Genomic DNA, 21,818 nt, shown 5'->3' on the forward strand with positions numbered 1-21,818 from the left:
AGCAAACAATTAGTGTGTATGCAAGGATGAATGATGTACGTATAACCTATACAAACAACAGGATGTATTGAAATAGAAGGAGAGAGAGAGAGAGAGAGAGAGAGGAGAAGTATCAGTTCAGAAGCGGATTACAAATGTTGATTATCCTATTTGGAGCCAGCGTTCTATTTTTAGGACACTTGATATTTTATTTTTTATAACAAAGAAGAATAAGGTTGTTAAGTTCTGCTAATTACAGGGGGCAATTGAAGACCTGTTCTAGTGTACTGTAATTTCTTGATACATTTTTCCTTTCCCTCTGTAAAAGACGGACGCTTAAACTAATGTGTGTAAGTTACTTTAATTGGATATGCTTCGGGAAAAGTTTTTTTTTTTTTTTTAATATAAACAATGCATTTGCTTTATACAGAAGGTCGATCCGCGTATATGTGTCCAATTTTACACCCGTACCTTTAACCACAGAAGCGACCGAACCAAGTGGTTAAACGCGTGTGCTATACCTGGAGGTCCATTCTATCGTCTGCCAAGCGAAACTGTGTATCGTGTGCACCATGGCTCTAAAGATGAACCGTTTTTGGAAGGGCTACGTAATTGGACTTTTCCACGCCAAATATTCGGTTTCTAAAATTCAAAAGCAGTGCAAAGAAAATGGTTGTGCATTGGTTTCGTCGACTATCAAGAACATAATCAAGCAGTATAAAAAAGAAGACATACCAGGTAAGCATTCACCCACTAAGGGGTCGAGGAAGCGAGCGTGTACCACAGTGACTCCACAAGTAGCTCAGAAGTTGAGGCGAATGGCCTTACAAGAAAATCCCCCTCCGCAACGTGTGATGGCAGCTCGACTCCACATACCACAGTCAACTGTTAACCGCGCCCTGAGTGGGAAATTAAACCTCCGGAGGGTCTTTAAAAGTCATGGATATTACCTGTGCAGCCCATCGCCGTGAGAGAAAGACCAACAGCAGGCGCCTCTATGAACGCCATCTATCTGGGGAAAAGTGGAAGTTTGTGGCCACACTAGATAAAGCATGGGTGTATCTATCAGATTGTGGCAAAATTCGCTCGATAACTTACACTTCGCGAGATGCAAAAAGCCGTCCTGCGTTCATCCGTCATTGCAAAGCAACTTTCTCGAAAGGACTTATGGTTGTCATCGGTTACTCTTATCAGGGCAAGTTAACAATTCGTCAGGTTCCTAAAAACTATAAAATCAACTCTGCATTCTTTCAGCAACATATACTGACCCCAATTTATACAGAGGATCTGCCTCGTTTGTATGGCCATGCCATAAAGCAAGTGTCTGTGCATATGGATAAGGCCTCCTCACATACATCACGTTCTACCCAGAACTTTCTGAAGCAGATGGAGACAGACGCCGGTATTCGTGCTATTCCATTTCATGATATACCAGTGAAATTACCAGATGCCAGTCCCATGGATTTCTGCGGGTTTGGTCTACTGAAAATGGCACTTTCTTCTCGTCGTGTCACTACTCTCGGGGGCCTGTGGAAAGCCTGCCGGGAGGAATGGGAGATGATTTCACTTCCTGTACTTCGTCGTAGTCTTCTACAGTGGAAGTTACGGTGCAGGGCTATTGCCAGAACACATGGCCATCACATTGAGGCCAACCGATGGTGGTCACATGGATTCTCATAAGGTTAGTGCTATTTCAAAATTGGATACATATACGCGGATCGACCTTCTGTATTTGTTAGGCAGCAACAGGTATGCAGCAATCAGAACAGAGAAAAGTTATTTTTGTTTTGTTAAAATTTTCAGTGCTATAGATGTTGAAACATTAGTGTCATATAAATAGGACGCTACACAGTGGGAGATTTCATTGATCTAAGGGAACTTTATTCAATTTTGCGACCATGCAATATAGCAAAGAATACCTGCGATGTAGGTAGCTAAATATACCGTTGGTATGAAATTGACATGAATTCGGGCGATGGTCGCGTGCAACGGTTGCAAATATGGCCTAAAAGGAGGCAACGAAGGTCACACGCGTAGAGTCTACGACAGGTACGCTATATACTAGCAGTTCACTTGACTTGTGTACTGCTGTGCTTACACAGAGTGATGAGTGCAGTGTTGTAATAGTATTGACGATATTTAAAGGGAAGATCGAGCACTTGAACTTTTCATTGCATTTTAGGGTTCGTGGGGGATAGCGTGGGAAAAAAGTGTTTGTGAACGTGTGGAAAAACTGTTATGTGTGAATTACAAACAAGGTTTCAAGTGGGTGTTTTGTGGTGTTCAGTCTGCGGATTATGTTCACGTGAAAGCTTATTGAGGTTAGAAGTGAAAACAATCGAGAAACCTTATGCAAGTTTGCGCAAAAACGTGAAGATGTGATGTAAAAATGGGACCCGTATTTACATGGCGTGCTATATTAGATGTGTGGGAACAACATGCGTCAACAAAGCGGTTGGAAGGTTTAACAAATTGCATAATGGAAGAAACCTGGGTAGTAAAACTGACCACTAGTTTGCGAGCAAGAATAAGAAAATGTATTAATGATATACGTACTGGTTAAACGATATACGTACTGGTTAAACGGGACAAAGCCAATCGGCACCAGGAGAGGTTGATAGAAGACACTGCAACATGGTTGGAAAATGAAGTGGACTACAACATAGCGCCTGTTCTGCCAACGGATACTTCTGTTGCAAATAAAAGTGGTAGACCGAAAATGTACCTCAAAAGTGTAAAGTGGAAAACTAAAAGAACTTATAGAATCAACCAGCAACGAGGAACTGTTGAAGGCTAATGAATTAAAACTACGGAGGGCAGGAAAACGCGATTGGGCACCGCGTTCTTCCCCACACTGCGTACGAAAATCACGAAATCTCGAAGAGCTGCACTTCCAGTTCGGGAGAAATTATCAGAAATGAAGCTTTGGCGTTACAAGTTGATGCGAATCTTTCGAAAAACCAGTAAAATTTCGTGCGTAATGAGGTAAAATAAGCAGGCTGTAAAATGTATCCATCTTATGATAAGGTTAGAGATGCTAAGCAACGTTGTTATCCAGATGAAATAAAAATCACAGAAACATTCGTTGACATACTGGTGCAATCCCTTCTGATGATACCATATGAAGATTCAGTAAAACAAGATGTGATTCAAAATTTATCCGATGTTCGCAATATTAATATTGTTGTTAAGGGTGACTGTGATGGTGCGCTACAAAGTATGTATTGTCAATCTTTTTTAGATGAGCGTTCAACTGAAAAGAATTTGTTTGGTGTATCTATGGGCCCTACTCAACTGTATAGTGTCACTAACAATCGTAACTGTGTCATTTGGCAAAATCCCGCTCCAACCTCTACCAGATATTGTCATCCCATAAGTTTTGTGTTTGCAAAAGAAACGGTTGAGGTTGTACAAAACGAAGTCCAGAAAGTAGAAGACCAAATCAAGAAAAACTCACTCCGATCATAATAACTGTAGGTGACAAGGAATTTATCATTCGGCCTAAGATGATTTTTTGTATGATTGATGGAAAAGTGTGTAATTCTGTATCCTCATGCGTCTACGCAGGTGTGTTATTTATGTGGAGCAAACAGAGAGAGATGAATAATCTTGGTATTCTTTCTCATAAAACTGTAGATCCGAACTTTTTGACTTTTGGACTTTCTCCGGTTTATTGTTGGATTTGTCTTATGGAATGTATTCTCCACATTCCCTACCGCCTAGATATTAAAAGATGGCATGTACGAGGCAAAGAAAATCGGATGAAAATGGAATAAAAAAAAAAAAAAAAGTGTCCAAGCAAAATTTCGTAGTGAGTTCGGACTATTTGTAGATATGTCGAAACACCAATGATGGCAATTGCAAGTTTCGGGATACTGAAAAACCGTCCGAAAGAACTGGGATAAATGTCGACTTAATTAAGTGATTTCACATTATTTTAGAATGCTTAAATTGTGTTTTTCCAACTGATACAAACAAATTTAGTGAGTACATTCATTGCACTTTAGAACTGTAATTACAAGAGTATTCTTGGTATCATATGTCTGTAAGCGTACTCAAAGTCCTATTTCGCGGGAAAAATATCATTGCCGCGAGTATTCTACCGATAAGCCAAGTTTCCGAAAAAGCACAGGAGGCTCAAAATAAGAACAATAATATACATTGGGAACTCTTCACAAGAAAATTATCCAGAGTGAATACCAACACGGATTTAATTCATAGATAGCTGATCACCTCTGATCCACATATTACTAGTTAAACGTGCACCTGCCAAAACCAAACGTCCAGACATATAATGTCCGTGCTACCATGATTGCTAAAAGCGCCTTATGTGAATGATTCCTCTGATAATTCCGAACAGAGCAGTAACTAAGTCTAATGAACTTATTTTTGCCGTCAGTTTTGCGTACTCGCTGACTCTTGTTTATTGTCCTGACTACCTAGTGTAACGTACTCATTATCACTAAACGTGTCTTTAGATAGAAGCTGATCACATTAATCCTATTGTTGTCCTTTCACCAATTGTGTGTAACGGTGTTTACCTTCCTCACACATGTGTTACTTCTTTGGTAAATAATACACAACGACGGGAGCACATGTGGTCCGGATTCCACCTTAATCAGTAGGTCCACGTCTCATATAGCCTCGCTGCTGAACAAGACGTTAAACTCAATTCAATAATACACAAACAACGTTCTTTACCAAAGAAATCGCATATTTCAATCGAATAGAACTTCAAAACCTGCACCATTCAAATATGCATCACACACTTAATGAAATTCCCCTAGATCGATGAAATCTCCCACTGTGCGCTGGTCCAAAGCAATACACTACCAAGCATTGAAAACGAACGTATAGATAGACCAGCGCTTTTACACTTATCATTCATTGTTGAACACTTAAAAACATAAACTTTGCTTTTCTCAATTGAACGCAATTTATCTCTAAGCTTTAGTATAATTACAGTAGAAAAATAAGTGTAAAAAAAGAAAATTCCTGAATAATAATATTTCAGTTTGGAGAAAAATGGACGCATCATACACAGAGCTTCCCCAAGTTGGTGTGCAAATTGTAAGAAACTTGGGCGAACTAAAGCAGAGATGTTGTAAACAAATCACCAATAGAGATATTATATTGTATTTTCAACAGTGACACAGTGCAATATAGCTATAGTGAAGGAAACAGTTCGGTATAGTGTGGATATAAAGAATGATCATCATCTTCAGTTGTGCAATTATAAAGTTTGTTATAAAAATTTGATCTCTACTGTGGAAAGGATATGAAAATAAAGAAGAATGTTAGCGACAATATACATAATGATAGAGAATTTTTTTTCTTTAGATTCCAGAGTGGTTCTCAATATGCTAGATTTCGTAGATGATCCAAAAAGTCATGTGCTATATTTTGAGCATTTCTTCGCAAGTAGGGATCTGCTAATACATCTTCGTGAATTGACATTCAGAGCAACCGGTGCTCTCCAAAGCAATCGCGAGTCTCAGTATCCATTGATTGATTCAAAGAGTTGAGTAAATATGCAGAGTTCATATGAATACAGGTTCGACTAGGAGGTAAGTTCTCATTGTCAAATGTAATGACAATCGACGTATCTTGTCTTCTACTAATGCCTTGAGGCATTTAGCGGTAAAAAGTTGAATTGCTTCACTGAAACAATAGAATAAAATTAGTTTAAAAATATGTCCTCTCTAGTGTATAGAAAGGACCAGCGTCCTATTTATAGGACCGAGAGTTAGTCACATCTGATGCGCATGAAAACTTAAACTATTGTATTTTCGGGATACTTACGCAGTAATAAACTAAATTAACTTCTTAAAGTGAAAGAAATCAGAAAAATAATAATTTGGTTTCAAATGAGTTAGTCGCTACATTGAAGAAGCAATAAAAGAAATCAAGGGCATTTACAGCTCAGAAGACACGGAATAACTATTCACGGACAGGAAATACACATGCTTAGGTTTGCGGGCGACATCATGTTCTTTGCAGACATTGAGGAAAAAAAAAAAAAGACGCAAGTCTAAATGGAATGCAACAAGTGCTTAGCTGCAAATTTAACATGAAGATCAACAAGACCAAAACTAAAGTAATGAGATGCACAAGACAAGAAACGACGAAAAAATTATGATCAAAATAGACCACCTGGTGAAAGAGGTGCAGCAATTTACTTTGGGAGTAAAATAACAAGCGATGATGGATGCATACAAGATGTGAAACCTAGAATACTTCAGACGAAGATATTATTCGAAGAAAACAAGAATCTTCTAACCGTAAACATGGACATAGGACTGAAGAAATGACTGACGTATGGATGTGAGGCATGAACTCTAGAAGATGATGAAAACTAGATTGGAAACCTTCGAAATGTGGTGTTACAGAAGAATGTTTAAAATCATATAAGTGTGAAAAAGGTATCAAATGGCAGTACTGGAAATGAGATTAAATAAAAAGAGTATACTGAAAAATATTTCGAAAAGATTAGTTAGTTGGTGTTTTGGAGTTTAGTGGCCCTTTCAGCACCAAGGCTATATAAGACGTAGACATACAGATTAATATTGAATCTGGATCACCATATCCTACTGGCGCGTACACTAACTACATAGCCACAAAGGAGTTCTCGAGAAGAATATATAGAATGTTTGACATATTATGGAGGAATTACGCTATTAGCTATGAAGAGAATGGCAGAAGGCTGCGATTGAAACATATGGATAAAATAATACAAGATGAAGGGAAGAAAAGAATGCGGAAATGAAAAGCTTATCTCACGAAAGCGAAGAATGGAAAGCTGCGTCAAACCAATCGAAAACTGCTGACAGAAGCCAGAAAACGGTCTAGTAATGAACAGAAAATGAATTACACTAACCAACAAAAACATTATGACCAATCACTACTTTTTGAAGGAAATTTTGGGTTGACATAAGAGTCACAGGGCAAAAGAGAACAGCTTGCCAGACGATCAGGGATATCACTCAGTGTGTCTGTGCTTAGAATGTGGAAGGCCAGCGATATATCAGAGCGATACTGGTCCGACAGCTGGCACGAGAATTTCAGAAACCGTGCGACTTGTCGAGTGTTCGCGAGCTGCTGTGGTTAAAGTCTTCCACAGTTGGGTAAAAGACGGTGAAGCCAGCACCAAACGACAACGCGTGGAAGCGGGTGACTAAAGATGTTGTGTAGACTGTCAAAAGTTGATACAACAGGATAGGGCACAAAGTGTATCATAATTAACAGCTGCGTTCAAAATACACCATTAGATATGGGATTCCGCCACGTCAGAATTCGTCGTCTTCCAGTGGAAGAGCTTTTCCGAGACGTGCGTAATTGGAATATGACAGTTCAGTGATGGCTCTATTATGATTTGGGGAACCTTCACATGGTCATAAATGGGTCCAGCAGTGCGTGTAGAGAACACCGTGAGGCTCCTACCTGTAGATAGGTCATTGCTGATCATTTACATCCATTCTTATTGATCATGTTTCCAGCATGCAATGGCATCTTTCAGCAGTGCAAAGCTCCATGTCAATAAGGCCAATGTTGTACTGCAGTGGTTCGAGAAGCACAGCGGTGAATTTCAATTACTGCAATGGCCCCCGAACTCAGCCGATGTTAACCCAATTGCATATCTTTGGGATGTCATTGAATGTCAGATCCGAGCTCATCGTAAAATTTACAGAAATTAAGTGACTTGTGTGTAGATGTGGTATGCCATGCCTCCAGCCATAAGGTATGGTCAGTGTATCTTATCTAACTTAGATATAAGTGTTAAACATACCTACATCAAAAAGGACGTGGGGCATTGTTCCCAAAGAAAAATGCTGAAAAAAATAATATAACTCTATAAGCCTATATATTCTAAAACCATACATTTGTGACAGCGGGTTTAGAACTCGAAAGAGCCGCTGTCACGAGTGTTGTTGTGTATGCTGGAATTTAGCGTCTCTTTGCAACACCGAACCAATGCGAGAAGTGGACCTGCAATTTGAAATGGAATCCGAACCATCATAATTCTTTCAAATTTCAAAGCTCTTCCATTAGCAGAAATAAAATCTAGGTACCCGTGTACCCAAGGCGTGCGCATTAGCGCTAGAGAAGCATAGAGGGCATGGATATATGTGGTTGAGAACGAATGTAAGTAAGTGAAGACCAAAAATGTATTTGCGATATTTAGAGGTGAATTCGAACAGCGTCACTAACATGTATACGTATATACAACCCAGGAACAGCATGTAGAAAGGGACATGGCACCTGCAGCCTTCCTGAACTTTCTAAGCATTTATTTCTTGAGCCTTCTTTCTGTTTCTCATGTATACAAGTGATACTTTTCGATATTTGGAACTATTTTCCTTGCCATATATATATATGTAGGCGACAAGAAAATACTGCAGTACATTTAAGACTCTATTGTATCTACATGTAGGTAATTTTAATTTATCATGGATTTCTTTTCATCAGTTCACCAGGTTATGGCATATGCTAGTTATGTAAATCTAATAGGGGATGATAGAAGAACAACAGAAAGAAATGCAGAAGTCATATTAAACGCTTGCAGGGACATGAGTTTAGAAGTAAATGCAGAGAAAACTAAATACATTAAAGTTCGTCGGAATCGTAATACGACAATATTTTTGATAAAGTGGATACTTTCAAACATCTAGGATGAATATTAATAGACGAAAACCATATTCACGAAGAAATTAAATGTCGGCTACAAGCAGGGAATTCGTGTTATCATTCATTTCAAAGTCCCTTGTCGTCGCGAATTCTGTCGAGGAATCTGAAGCTTAAAATATATAAAACGATAATCATGCCTGTTGTTCTGTATGGTTGCGAAACATGGTCGCTTACTCTGAGGGAAGAACATAGAGTGAAAGTATTTGAGAGCAAGATTCTGAGACGTATATTCGGACCCAAGAAAAATGGAAATGGGGAATGGCAGAAACTTCATAGCAAGGAACTACATAATTTATACGGTTTACCGAACATTGTTAGGATCATCAAATTTAGGAGGCTCAGGTGGGCAGATGATGTAGCCAGAATGGAAGAAATTAGGAACGCTTTCAAAGTCGTAACTGGAAGACAAATCGGGAAACGACCATTAGGAAGGCCTAGGCGCAGATGGGAGGACAATATTAAGATGGATCTCGCAGAAATAGGAATACAAAGTAGAAACTGGATCCAGTTGGCTAAGGACAGAAGTCAGTGGAGAGGTTTTGTAAACGCGGCACTGAACCTCCGGGTTCCATAGGTCATATAGTTAGTTAGTTAGTTTATGCACTTCTTTCTAGAATCGAATTTTCTTTTATGATTTGGGCGATGGTCGAACAAAGGGGCATGCGTCTTGAAGTACAACCATGAGATAAAGAATTTTGTCTTTCAAGTTACAGGAGAGAGGGAAAATATTCCCAAATCTGCTCAGGTGATTTAACTCTAACGAAAGGCCTTTAACGTGAGGTCTGTAAGCAGATAGTTCTTCCAAGCAAGCCCAGTGTTTGCTGAAAAGTAATCTTGATTTCAATACTAAACTTAGAGCTTTCAGATAAATAGAGAAAACACTTCTTGAATTATTCTTGATGAAAACAGGAAAACAAGCAAAATAGTCTACAAATGTCTTGTTACTTGTTGTAATAAATTTACATATGATAATATTTACGTTCTATCTCAGCAGTACCCATCTCTCCCCAGTGCTTGGGTGTAATCCTCGCAAAAAAAAAAAAAAAAATAAAATAAAAAAAAAATAAAATAAAAAAATAAAAATAAATAAAAATAAATAAATAAATAAATAAAAAATTCGTAGCCTGTATCTCTTTCTTTTAGAACAAAATCAGTCTATGTCTGCTTAAGCCTCTCATCACAACTTTGTCCTTTCGATCAAAAGAACATGTTTCTCTTCTTCTTAGTTTAACGTCTATCATCCACCAAGGTTAAAGGAGATTAAGATAATAGTAATAAATGAAATTGTGGAATGAGAAGTAGAAGAAAATGGAAAACCCAAATAAAATCCACGCACACGGTGTTTGCCCAGCACAAAGCCAAGCTGGCGTAAGCTAGAACCGAACCAGCTACCCCATACTCTAGAAGCGAAAGCTCTATCACTGACCCACCGCGGCCCCAAAAAAGAATTCATTATTTGTTATGACAATTAATCATTAGGCTTCCAAACTATGCTAAGTGTAAGGTGTAAGTGTCGGATCCGTCTGTCCGTGCGTTGAAAGATATCACATCAAAAGCAGTAAGGTATCGTGATGCGGTTTTCTGTAACCGATTCAGAGTTTCAAAAATGCGTTTTATGTTCTCTATTGCTCTTCTATTCAAAACGGAAGTTGCAGAAATTAACCGTTTCCGGTTTCAACATTGATCATCATACAACAAAAAAGGTAATAGGTAGCTACAACCAGTTTTTGGAATCGATTCGGAATGTCAAGAAAGTATGTCATTTTCATACATAACACACTAATAAATCTGGAAGTATTACTAGGAAGATATTTACTAGTGCTTCCGGTTTCAATATTGATCTCCATACAGTTAAAACAGGTAATAGGTACCGACATGCGGTTTTTAGGAATAGATTCAACGTCCTAAAAGTAGGTTTCCATCTCCTCCGTTAACCTTTTATTCAAACGGAAGTTGTTGAAATCAATCAATCATTACCAGTTTGATCGTTGATCGCCAAAGAACAAAAAGGGTAATAAAAAACCGACCGAGAGTTTTTTTCTTGATTTCATTCAGTAGGATTTCATTCTTAGGGAAAAAAATCTATCTTCTCCTGTACCTCTCTATTTAGACCGAAAATAGAAGAAATTTACTATTACTTCCAGTTTAAATACTGGTCTTCATAGAGCAAAAGCAGTAAGAGATATCAAGAAGCGATATTTTAGTATCCATTGAGCGTCCAAACAAAAACTTGTTAATTCGACCTTCATTCTTACATATCAACCAAAAGTAGTAAAAATCTCCCATTTCCTGTGCAAAACGGTAATACATAAAGAGAAGTAGTTTTCCAATATGGAGTACACCATAGAAATATGAAGGTTGTTACAAAAATTCTAAGCCATCCATGAACGGAGTTGCAGAGAGATCATGGATGGTGTTACTTTTCAACATGGTTCCCAGACACAAGTCAACACATCTTATCCATCAATATTCGAGTGCGTTAATACAGCTGGTAAAAAAGGATTTGTCGAAAGTGTGTACAATTCCATCTACAGCATATATAACGTCATCATCAATGTCAAAATGAGTATCTTTCAACTTCTTTTTGAGCTTTGGAAAGAGGTGAAAGTCAAAAAGTGACAAATCAGGCAAATAAGGTGGGTAGAGGATCAATCCGTAGCCGTAACCGTGAATTGCTGCCACTGCGATGACTGATTTGTGACTAGGGACAGTATTTTGATGGAGAAGCACACCTGTTATCAGTTTCCCACGACGCTTCTGCAGAATATTATCATACGGCTGTCGTAGAAAACCTGCATAGTATTCCGTAGTCACTGTCCGCCCCCTTGGATGATAATTCACCATCATTATCCCTTCCGAATCCCAGAAAACTGTAGCCATCACTTTTCCAGCCGAGGGGACTGACTTAAACCAGAAATAGTTGAAATGTACTAGTACTTTCGATTTCATATTGATTTTTATAGACTAAAAGGTAAGAGATATCGAAAAGAGATTTTTGTAACCGACTCTGTGTTCCAAGAATATGTTCCATCTTCTTACTTTCGAGCAGTGATAGGAGAGAAGAAAATATGGTTATCGTTTAAAAAAATCAAATTCGATATATCAACGTACTTAAACGTTTCATGACCCCTACAGACCGAAAAAGTAATTTTTCGATGTCTGTCCGTCTGATGTACATTCATCTATAGGCCATATTGTTCAACGTATCTGCACCGAATGTTAAAACTTAAGTTCTTTATGCAATCCTCCACATTTTTTTCTATTAAATTTTCTTCCTACCCCCAAGTAAATGAAAACAACAATAATTTCAAAAAATTCACACAAATACGTCATTTTAAACAGCATAGCAATCTCTACCTTTGTTTTAATATTTTCAGAATTTTGAGACATCAAATTGCTGTAAACGGCATGATCACTATGTTTCTTGAGAACTATCTATACCATTGGGTGTGATACCTATTTAAATATTTTTTTCGAAATAAAGCATTTAAAAAGAAAAGTCAAATTTTCAACGCCTTGTAATTCTGTTCCTCTATATTCGAAATACGTTATATCACGATCATAGTATTGGACATTAAGGTACCACAGATGTGCCTTTTCCCGTCCATGTCACCTATATTATTACTGATGTAGAGACCTCTTCCACGTTTCGATGTTTCCAATACTGCAGCATCTTCAGTTCCTCTCACTATATGACAAATATGGTATTGCACATTTTCATTTAACATATAGATGTGCAATATCAGGTCAGGTTTCCGTTTGAAAAAACCTAAGGAGTACACTGAGTAGGTTTGACACTTCATTATTGCTTGCTGAAATACAATAAGTGTAACGAAATGTCTACATTTACTTTCATACTAAAATAAAATAATTCATTTTCTTATCTTTCTACAATGATTTAATGTATCTCATATGATGGTGCGCACAATGGAAACACGTATTAAGATTTTGACAAAAAACGTTTTCGATTTTCAACTGTAATTACAATAAAAAATATTGTGAAAATTATGATAGCATTGACGCACTTTTGTGAAGTGGCAAGTAATCTACAATGTAAACATTAAAAATACTTAATCATTTCTGTGAGTGACCGTATTATAACCGCTACGAGGTTATAGAAGTATTTTTTGTGGACGCTCTGTATATTTCGTAAAGACAGTGATTATTATTTTTTTTTTTATTTATTTATACTATATTCTGCGACGCAAATAAGTTCTTTCTTCGGTGGGAATTGCTTCTTTCCCACGCAACTGGACAAAGAAGTCTCTCATTGTTTTTTCATATATATATAAAAAAAACATTGCTTTTCGGTGAGAACATTTCAGTGTGCGACGAACCTTTTCAATGTTTCTCCCTGACTTATTAATATGTACAGTATATATTCTGCAGTTATTTGGAACTGAATTGAGTGCTTTCTTTAATCATTTATGGAAATACTAGCTGACCAGATGTTCGAGTGACCAGAGTGACGCCAGTCACATTGCTTTTGCAGTTCCTTATCTGTACTTTCTCACGCCCGAGTTATCGCAATGTCTCGTGCATTGTGGCCAGTGGACTAAAATTAACATAAATTATTTTCCGTATTCTGTTTGTATGTGCTTACAGGTGAGTTAACTGAGTGATTTTTAGAATGAACTGTCAACTCTCTTCAGTCGTCAATTACAGCTCGTATTTTAAACTTTTAAGCTCGGGGAATTTAACTTCGGAATTGTGTGCAGCTACCACGCACGTTGCGTCGGGAATTAAGTCTGACTTTGTGTTAAGGGGCGCAAGCTATTAGCCGGCGAAGGACGTTTTCTTACGGCTAGCCCCCAACTAGTGAAGTCCCAGGTTCACGTACCTTGTGCGTACCTGTCAGTTATAAACGCGCCCTCCAACATTAGCATTCTACTTTGGAGACTTTTTTTATGTGCTGAAGACTCATCTTAACGCTTCAGAATTGTTTGGCGCAGCAACTGGATTTCTACGTGGGATTATCCCGGCAACTTTTCCCCCAGTGTGCTAATCCCCCAAGTGCGTCAATGGTGTGAGAGAAGTATTTATAGTGAAATTTCAAACATAATCTCATATATATTGTAATATCCCATGTGAAGTTGTTTGTAAACAAATACACGCCTCAAGTGTTTATAAACACCACCACGTGTTTCATTAAGAGGAACTTCCATCAGGAGGACCTGCAATCACCTGCAGACGACGTTTAGTCCCACGGAGCAGAAGTCAAAATCGAAGCAGAAGCGCCACCGCCACCCAAGGGACGCTATAAATTGGGCAGAAGAATCCAGCTCAGTACCAGTTTTCTGGTGACCCTCCTACTGTCTGCTTCGGGACTTTAGGAGTAACCTATCCCAGGGCCTCTAGTCTGCTACGGGACTACGCCTATCCTTTCTCCTGGCTTTGCCTGCTTCGGGGCTCTGTCTGGGAATCCAAACCTCAGCCACTTTGCCTGCTTCGGGGCTCTGTTGGCCATCTAACCTACCCACTGCTTGCTTCGGAGCTTTGGGAACCTAATTCCACTCCACTTTGCCTGCTTCGGGGCTCTGTTGGAGATCCTGTCTGCGACCTTACGGTCTAAAGACTACCTTTTACTTACCCTTTAAAATAGAGAACAAATTGTATAGTATTTTGTACAAATACTCTTATATAGTGGATTTTTATAATAAAAACTGGTAGTGGGAGTCGATTCCGGACACTCTTTTTATTAACTGCTCTACCTCTTCCTTATATGAGACGAAATTACACAAAGTTTTACAATATAAAGGGCTACAGCGCATTAAAAAGGCAAAGTGTGATTTTAGTAATGAAGATTATTATACATATTCTGTGTTAAGTGTTGTGTTCATTTCTCTTCATTATATATTTTTTTTATATATATATAATAGTATTCTAATAAATAAGTCTAGTGTTATTTAATCCAGTGTGTTTTCGTTGTTTGTGTGAATGATGTTTGTGTGCGTTATGGTCTCGATGACCGTCTGATCGTCCGTGAGGTTTTCGGGACAAGACATCCGAACCTCTCGGCACCTAATGCTCATCTCATCATTGAGACCGACGAGCAATTTGGAAACAATTTGTAATACCTTCTTGGAGAGGTCCTTTATCGTCCTATCCAGGTAAGTACAGGCCTCAGGAGAATACTTATTGGCAGGACAACGGAGGACAGAACCACGAACAGAGACCTCGAATTGGTTACAAATAAATGGCAGCCCGAACAGCGACCCGAACACAGCGGTTACAGTATCCTTTGTATATTATTTTTCTTTAATTTAGTGTTTCACTGGAATGTAGTTTCCGCTTTTCATTTCTTAAACTTGCAACAAAACTGCTTTCTCTGTCAAAAATAAAATATACTATCACTTCATAAATAAAGAGTAGTAAATACTCACCTCAAGACCACGACATAACTCGTTCACGATTCTCATCTCTTCCTGTACAGGTACCCATGAACTCAGCAATTCAAATTTCACATACTAGTCTTTCACGCCTTATATTCTAAAAGTAAAAACAAAAATGATTATCGAATTACACTGTTACTATGTGCTTTGTAAACTGTTGACATTCACATTACGAATTAAATGCAGGAATGATTTTGATCACAATATTTTAGGAAAGGAACATACTCACTCTTTATCACTTAATCACTTGCACTATTTCGAGACCAAAAAAGTACACAAGCAATGAAAAATAAAAGAAAGGAATGAACAACATTACCTGACTTCCGAAATTTAAAACTCACCAAAACAAAATTTTGAATACAGCCCGTAAACCATATCAAATCAACCTACATTTATCGAACTGTTCTATTCGTGCCAAACTTTGGTTCTACTTACGACATTTAAGTCACTAACTTTTTAAATGCTCAAGTAGGACAGTCAATAAGGGATGATTTAGGGTGGAATAAGGAAAAAAAAATGGTGGAAAGCTGGAACAAATTTTATTTTCTTCATAAAAATGTCAGTAACAACATACTAATTTTTCACCCCTCTACCACCCCGGATTTGGTCGCCATTTTGAAAAATGGCACCAAAAATTAGTTTTTTTTTAATAGATATCTCGCATGGAAAGCATTTTAGAGAAAACATATTATTACAAAAAATATTCTACATTAAATTCTCTACAAGAAATGTACCCTTCATTTTTTTTCTCTAGGATGCACCGTTTAGATGCTATAGGCGTAACTAAATACGCATTTCTCTCTCAGCATCGCTTTGTAGTAGAACTTAGCGAAAATTTTCGTATACTATTTTGTTTTAGTGATTTTTTATATATAAAATATAAATAATTATATTTTTCATTCATTACAGACGTGACTACGGATATGTAATCAGGTCTATTGGATCATCTATGTTCAAGATGTCGTCAGCTGAAAAGTGTTTCATCTGCGAGAGACTTCTCAGTGGTGGTGTTCTATGGTAAAAGAAAAGGTACTGAAAATATTAATAGACTGCAATATTAAAGTGAAAGATGGAAAGGAATGCCAACTTAAAGGACTGAAAAGTGTTACGGTTCATGAAAAGTGTAGAAAAGTATACACAAAAGCAAGAAGTAGCAAAGCGTTGCTATCACGACGTACTTTATCAACTACGGCGATAACCCTTAGGTAAGAAATACTATACTTTAATTTTCAAGAAGCCTGCCTGTTTTGTGGAAAATGCACATCAGATGAATTTTTAAAGAGACAGAATAAAATACCTGTGATTGAGAGTATTGGCAATGTTCATGATTTAATTGCTGCTGAAGTCAGATATCATTCCTCATGCATGAAGAAGTTCTACACGATTTCTTCTGGAATGAAACCATAATGTCATACGGAAAGAAGATGCTGGCGGGATCTTCTTCAGTCTTGTGATAGATTGATTTGAAGTGGAATCATAACACATTATATTCCTCTCATCCTGTGGAAAGCACTGTACCATCCAGAGTAAAAATATTGACATCAGCGTTATCAAACACGAACTGCGTCAGTGAATTGTTCACAGGTTTGTCTTGAGGATGAAGAAGAGCCGAAACTTGAAAGAGAGCTGTCTCAGATTATGATGCACACAGTCTTAACAAAGAGAGAACATTAAAAAGATGCTTGCTATCATACTTTTCATTAAGATGCACCGCAAGTCCTATTTGCAATGGGGATAAAAACGATTTTGGTCTGCTGCTGCAATTATGACGTGAGAAATTTTTATAGATTTTCATTCCGATTTGGTGGTATTCCCTTTCTTGTTTTTCAAGATAGTGGTGTCGAGAAGGAATTTTAAGGTCCCAGGAAGTAATGAATTAACATCATTCAAAAAATTATCTCTTGATGGATACTCATCACTTTCGTAAATCTGGAACCTGATATCTTCAGCAATTATTTGTCCAGCTCTCATTACGATTCTGAAGCTCAGCTTCTCTTCGTCCACATTTTTAAGCTTTTGATGATCATATCATGCATCCGTGTGAATTTTATGTCCTAAATCACGGAAGCAAACTATAGGCTTTCTGTTTTTATTTATTGATATAATAATATATTCTGAGTGTTTTCTTTCAGTTTAGTTCTTATTGTTTATTCAGTTAGCAATGCATCATCATAATCTTGAAAAACTTTACTGAATGAAAACTGACACTCTTCCTTCTTAGCTTTAAGGTAGTTGAAAGCATCAGTATAGCGTCTGAAACAACATTATCTTTCGAACGACCACGTTTCATTCCAGCAGAAATCATGTAGAACTTTTTTTATGCATGAGGAATGGTATTTGGCTTCAGGAGCAACTAAATCATGAACACTGTCAATCCTAATATCAACTTCTTTGCCTCAGTCGTCATTTTGTTCTGTCGGCTGCTCCCATAATAGAATCTTTGACTTGAATGGTCTCGACGCTGACCTAAGGGTCATCGGTGTAGGTGATGAAGTACGTCGTGATGATAACCCTTTGCTACTTCTTGCTTTTCTGCAAACTTTTCTACACTTTTCATGAACCGTAACACTTTTCAGTCCCTTAAGTTGGCATTCCTTTCCATCTTTTACTTTAATATTGCAGTCTACTAATATTTTCAGTACCTTTTCTTTTACCATAGAACACCACCACTGAGAAGTCTCTCGCAGATAAAACACTTTTCAGCTGACGACATCTTGAACATAGATGATCCAATAGACCTGATTACTTATCCGTAGTCACGTCTGTAATGAATGAAAAATATATTAATTTATATTTTATATTAAAAAGAAATCACTAAAACAAAATAGTATACGAAAATTTTCGTTAAGGTTCTACTGCAAAGCGATGCTTAAAGAGAAACGCGTATTTAGTTACGCCTGTAGTATCTAAACGGTGCATCCTAGAGAAAAAATGAAGAGAACATTTCTTGTAGAGAATTTAATGTAGATTATTTTTTGTAATAACATGTTTTCCCTAAAATGCTTTCCATGCGAGATATCTACAAAAAAAAAAAAAACTAATTTTTGATGCAATTTTCCAAGATGGCGACCAAATCCGGGGTGGTAGAGGGTGAAAAATTAGTATGTTGTTACTGACACTTTTATGAAGAAAATAAAATTTGTTTCAACTTTCCACATTTTTTTTTTTTTTTCGTTATTCGACCCTTCATTGACTGGCCTAAAGTTGGAAATGCATTTATTATGTAATCTAAATGTAGAATTTACTACATGAACATGGAACTTAATTCATCTCCCTATTCAGCAAGTTTTCCTAAAATAACTTTTGTAATTCGTGCGATATTTTCTCTATACTTTTACCCAGTTTATTAGCTGTACGTATACAGTATTTTTTAAAAAATCACTCTTCGATGGTTACTTGAGTGGTAAAAATTTAATAGGCCTATCCATTTTTGGCTATTGTCATCTAGATGAATAACCATCCTATTCAGGGGTTTATTTGTAGCCAGGGAAGCCTGGGAATTTCCCCCCTTCTAAGTTTTGGTTTCCCTGTTTCTAGATTTAATTCTATCTTCCCAGCCTGGGAAGATATTTTCCACCTTTCTTAGGCTATACAATCGATTTTAAAATATAATAATTCAACTCCATATTTTAGTAACAATTCTTTACTTTTTTAGTATGTTTATTGTTGCGAGCTATGCTGGTCTTGTTTATAGAATTGTTTCTTGAAGAAAAACCTTGCAGCTGATACCACTGACTATCATACTTCATCCGAGTAACACAATAATAATAATAATAATAATAATAATAATAATAATAATAATAATAATAATAATAATAATAATAATAATAATAATAATAATAATAATAATAATACAGAGTGTCTACTAAAAGTCAAAAATGAAATTTCGTGACTTTTTCGTGACCTTTTCTTTACCAAACCATAAAATTTCCTAACATTTTGAAGGGCGAATTTGCATGCGAATTAGGCCGAATTTTCATCCATGCGATAGAAACGTACTTTGCTTGCGATTTTGTAGCGTCTAAAGCCGGCCATAGACATTTTTTATGGTGAATTTTGACGTTTCACAGAACAAAAATTTTCAATCTGGACTTACATTTGTACAGTTAAAAGAAATCGTGACCCAAAAGCTAATTTCGTTACTTTTTCGTGACTTTCATGACCGTTTTCTGATTTCGTGACTTTTTCGTGACATTCATGACTTTCGTGACCGATAGACACCCTGTAGTAGTAGTAGTAGTAGTAGTAGTAGTAGTAATAATAATAATAATAATAATAATAATAATAATAATAATAATAATAATAATAATAATAATAATAATAATAATAATAATAATAATAATATAGTGAGCAGTCACTGCAGTTGAGAATTGGTACATTCTTCGTGGACAAGCACCTTAAAAAGAACATAAGGAAATGAATATTAGACTATATTTTAATAAAGAAAAAGTTCCTGACGATTAAAAGACAAGTAATTCCGGTACACAAAGTAAGAAAGTAAGTGGCTTTCGTGTTAACTGTGAATGAAATCGTGTTGAAAAGACAACTGTGATATTTAGAACTGCTTATGTTATTGCGCAAAATCGTCTGTCGTTTACCGTGCATTTTATTAGATAATAAGAAATAAATGGAATGAACCACGAACAAGTTCTCTACTCTAAGGTTACGTGTTTAAATATTATTGACTTTATAGCTACAGAAATGGACGAAAAATGACCCAGTATCTTGCGAATTCCGATCAACCCTTCGTGCTAATGATGGACGAATCCTCCACTGTGTCTCATAAATCTGTTCTCATGGTGTATCTCCGTACTGTAGTTAATCAGGTGCGTAGCAATATATTTTAAGGTTTATTTAAGTATAGGTAACAATAGGCAGAGAGGTTTGTGATTCCATAGTTAAAATATGTGAAAGTATGAATCTTTCCAAAAGGTTTTGCTACAATCCAATTGGCGAGAATAATTGTCTGCAAGAATGTTAAACGGCGACAAAGAAGTGATGTAAATTTCAAAAATAAAATAAAATAAAAAATAAAATAATTAAAAGTTTCCTCTGATGATTCAGCCAAAATTCTGCAGGAATTTCGAGAGCATAAGATGAAACCTAATATTGGCCCAAATCTACAAAATCTTAACAGGGAAATCAGTGTTCTTCCAGTCTCTTCTGCAAAGTGTGAGAGAGGCTTTTCCAGCTTAAACTTCCAGCATACTGCTACTAGAAACCATTTATCTGTAAAAACCCTCGAATTTATTCTTTTTATAAACGTTAATGGACCAGATATTACCTCGTTCAACGCAGAAAAGTATGACATCAGCTGGATAAGAAATGGACATCATGACATCATGCTACCACTAACAAACCAACTGGGAAAAAGACGGTAGTCTATGTAAAACAACTTCATATTGCTACACTATTCTAATGTGAGGTACGATGTGAAAGTATTGTTAATTTCTAAAGACATTGTTAAATAACATGCCGTAAATCATGTTTCAGCTTATCCCTGTCTTTGTTCAATTCTGGATTCATTTTAATGCCAGTATTTTTTGTTGGCCAAAAGTTCACTTTTAGCAGAACATTGGTTGGTGCACACACCCCTGAATCTAATTTTATTAAGTACGGTACAAGGAGCAAAGTGGTACGAAAACTCACTTATGATAATAAGGAATGACATTTAGTAGCGTCTTTCTCCTTCTACAAGGATAAATCAAAAAGTAAGGTGAAATTGCCTGTCAAACCCATAGTATTGTGTGTAGCTAATTAATTCTTTTCCATGTTACAGGTAATCTGGTAATAGAAGTGTGACGGCTTGTACAACATTCTATGTCTACCCGTCTGGTGCTGAGAGCAACTCAAAGATGGCACAACGACTGGAACATTACACCAAGGAGGAAGTGCGCGGTGTCATTCTTTTTTTCTGGGCCAAGGGAACAAAACCATGTGATATTCATCGAGAATTGGTGCAGGTCTACGGAGATAGTGTTATGTCGCTGAAACAAGTGTACGTGTGGTGTAACGCATTTGCAAGTGGTAGGAGTACTGTCACAGATGATGGCAGAAGTGGCAGACCATCAACGTCCATCACCGACACGAATGTGGCTGTCGTCGATGCCATGATTCGTGAAGACAGAAGAGTGTGGTTGCAGGACATTGCCAATGAATTGAATATCTCTTATGGTTCCGTAAGCGGTATCGTCCATGACCAACTGGGCTTCACAAAAGTGTGTGCGCGCTGGGTACCCAAGCTTCTGAGTAACGAACACAAAAACCAGCGAATGGGAATTTCCGTGAGCCACCTCACACGTTATGCCGACGAAGGAAATTCATTCCTTCATCGCATCATAACGGGCGATGAAACTCCGATACCTTTCCGGACACCTGAATCCAAGTGTCAGAGCATGACATGGAAACATCCATCGTCACCACAGGCCCAGAAATGCAAGACAATAGCATCTGCCCAGAAAACAATGGCTACTGTCTTTTGAGACCGTCTCGGTGTTATTCATGTTGAATTTCTGGAAAAGGGTACGACCATTAATGCAGACACCTACTGCCAAACCCTGGACAGACTGAAAGTAACCATACGGCAGAAACGGCGGGGGAAGGGGGCACTTCGAGAGAGCGGGTTGTTACTGCATGATAACGCACGTCCACATACAATCGAACAGGCCCGTACACACCTCCGCGGATTCAAGTGGGAAATTCTCGATCACCCTCCGTATAGCCCTGATCTAGCCCCGTCGGATTACCATTTGTTCGGCCCAC

General features: G+C 37.4%; 1 protein-coding gene across 9 annotated transcripts in view; it reads right to left on the reverse strand.

Moving 5' to 3' along the window:
* rdgB (retinal degeneration B) overlaps positions 1-21,818 on the reverse strand; it is a 461,056-nt gene that overhangs the window by 408,114 nt on the left and 31,124 nt on the right. For all 9 annotated transcript variants that reach the window (XR_014133053.1, XM_081771516.1, XM_081771512.1 and 6 more), the window contains one exon: positions 15,048-15,153. The gene's annotated coding sequence lies outside the window, so the exon portion shown is untranslated. The remainder of the gene's footprint in view (positions 1-15,047; positions 15,154-21,818) is intronic.

Source organism: Thermobia domestica, chromosome 9 (assembly GCF_964235325.1).
Source record: "Thermobia domestica chromosome 9, izTheDome1.hap1.1, whole genome shotgun sequence".
NCBI lineage: Eukaryota > Metazoa > Arthropoda > Insecta > Zygentoma > Lepismatidae > Thermobia > Thermobia domestica.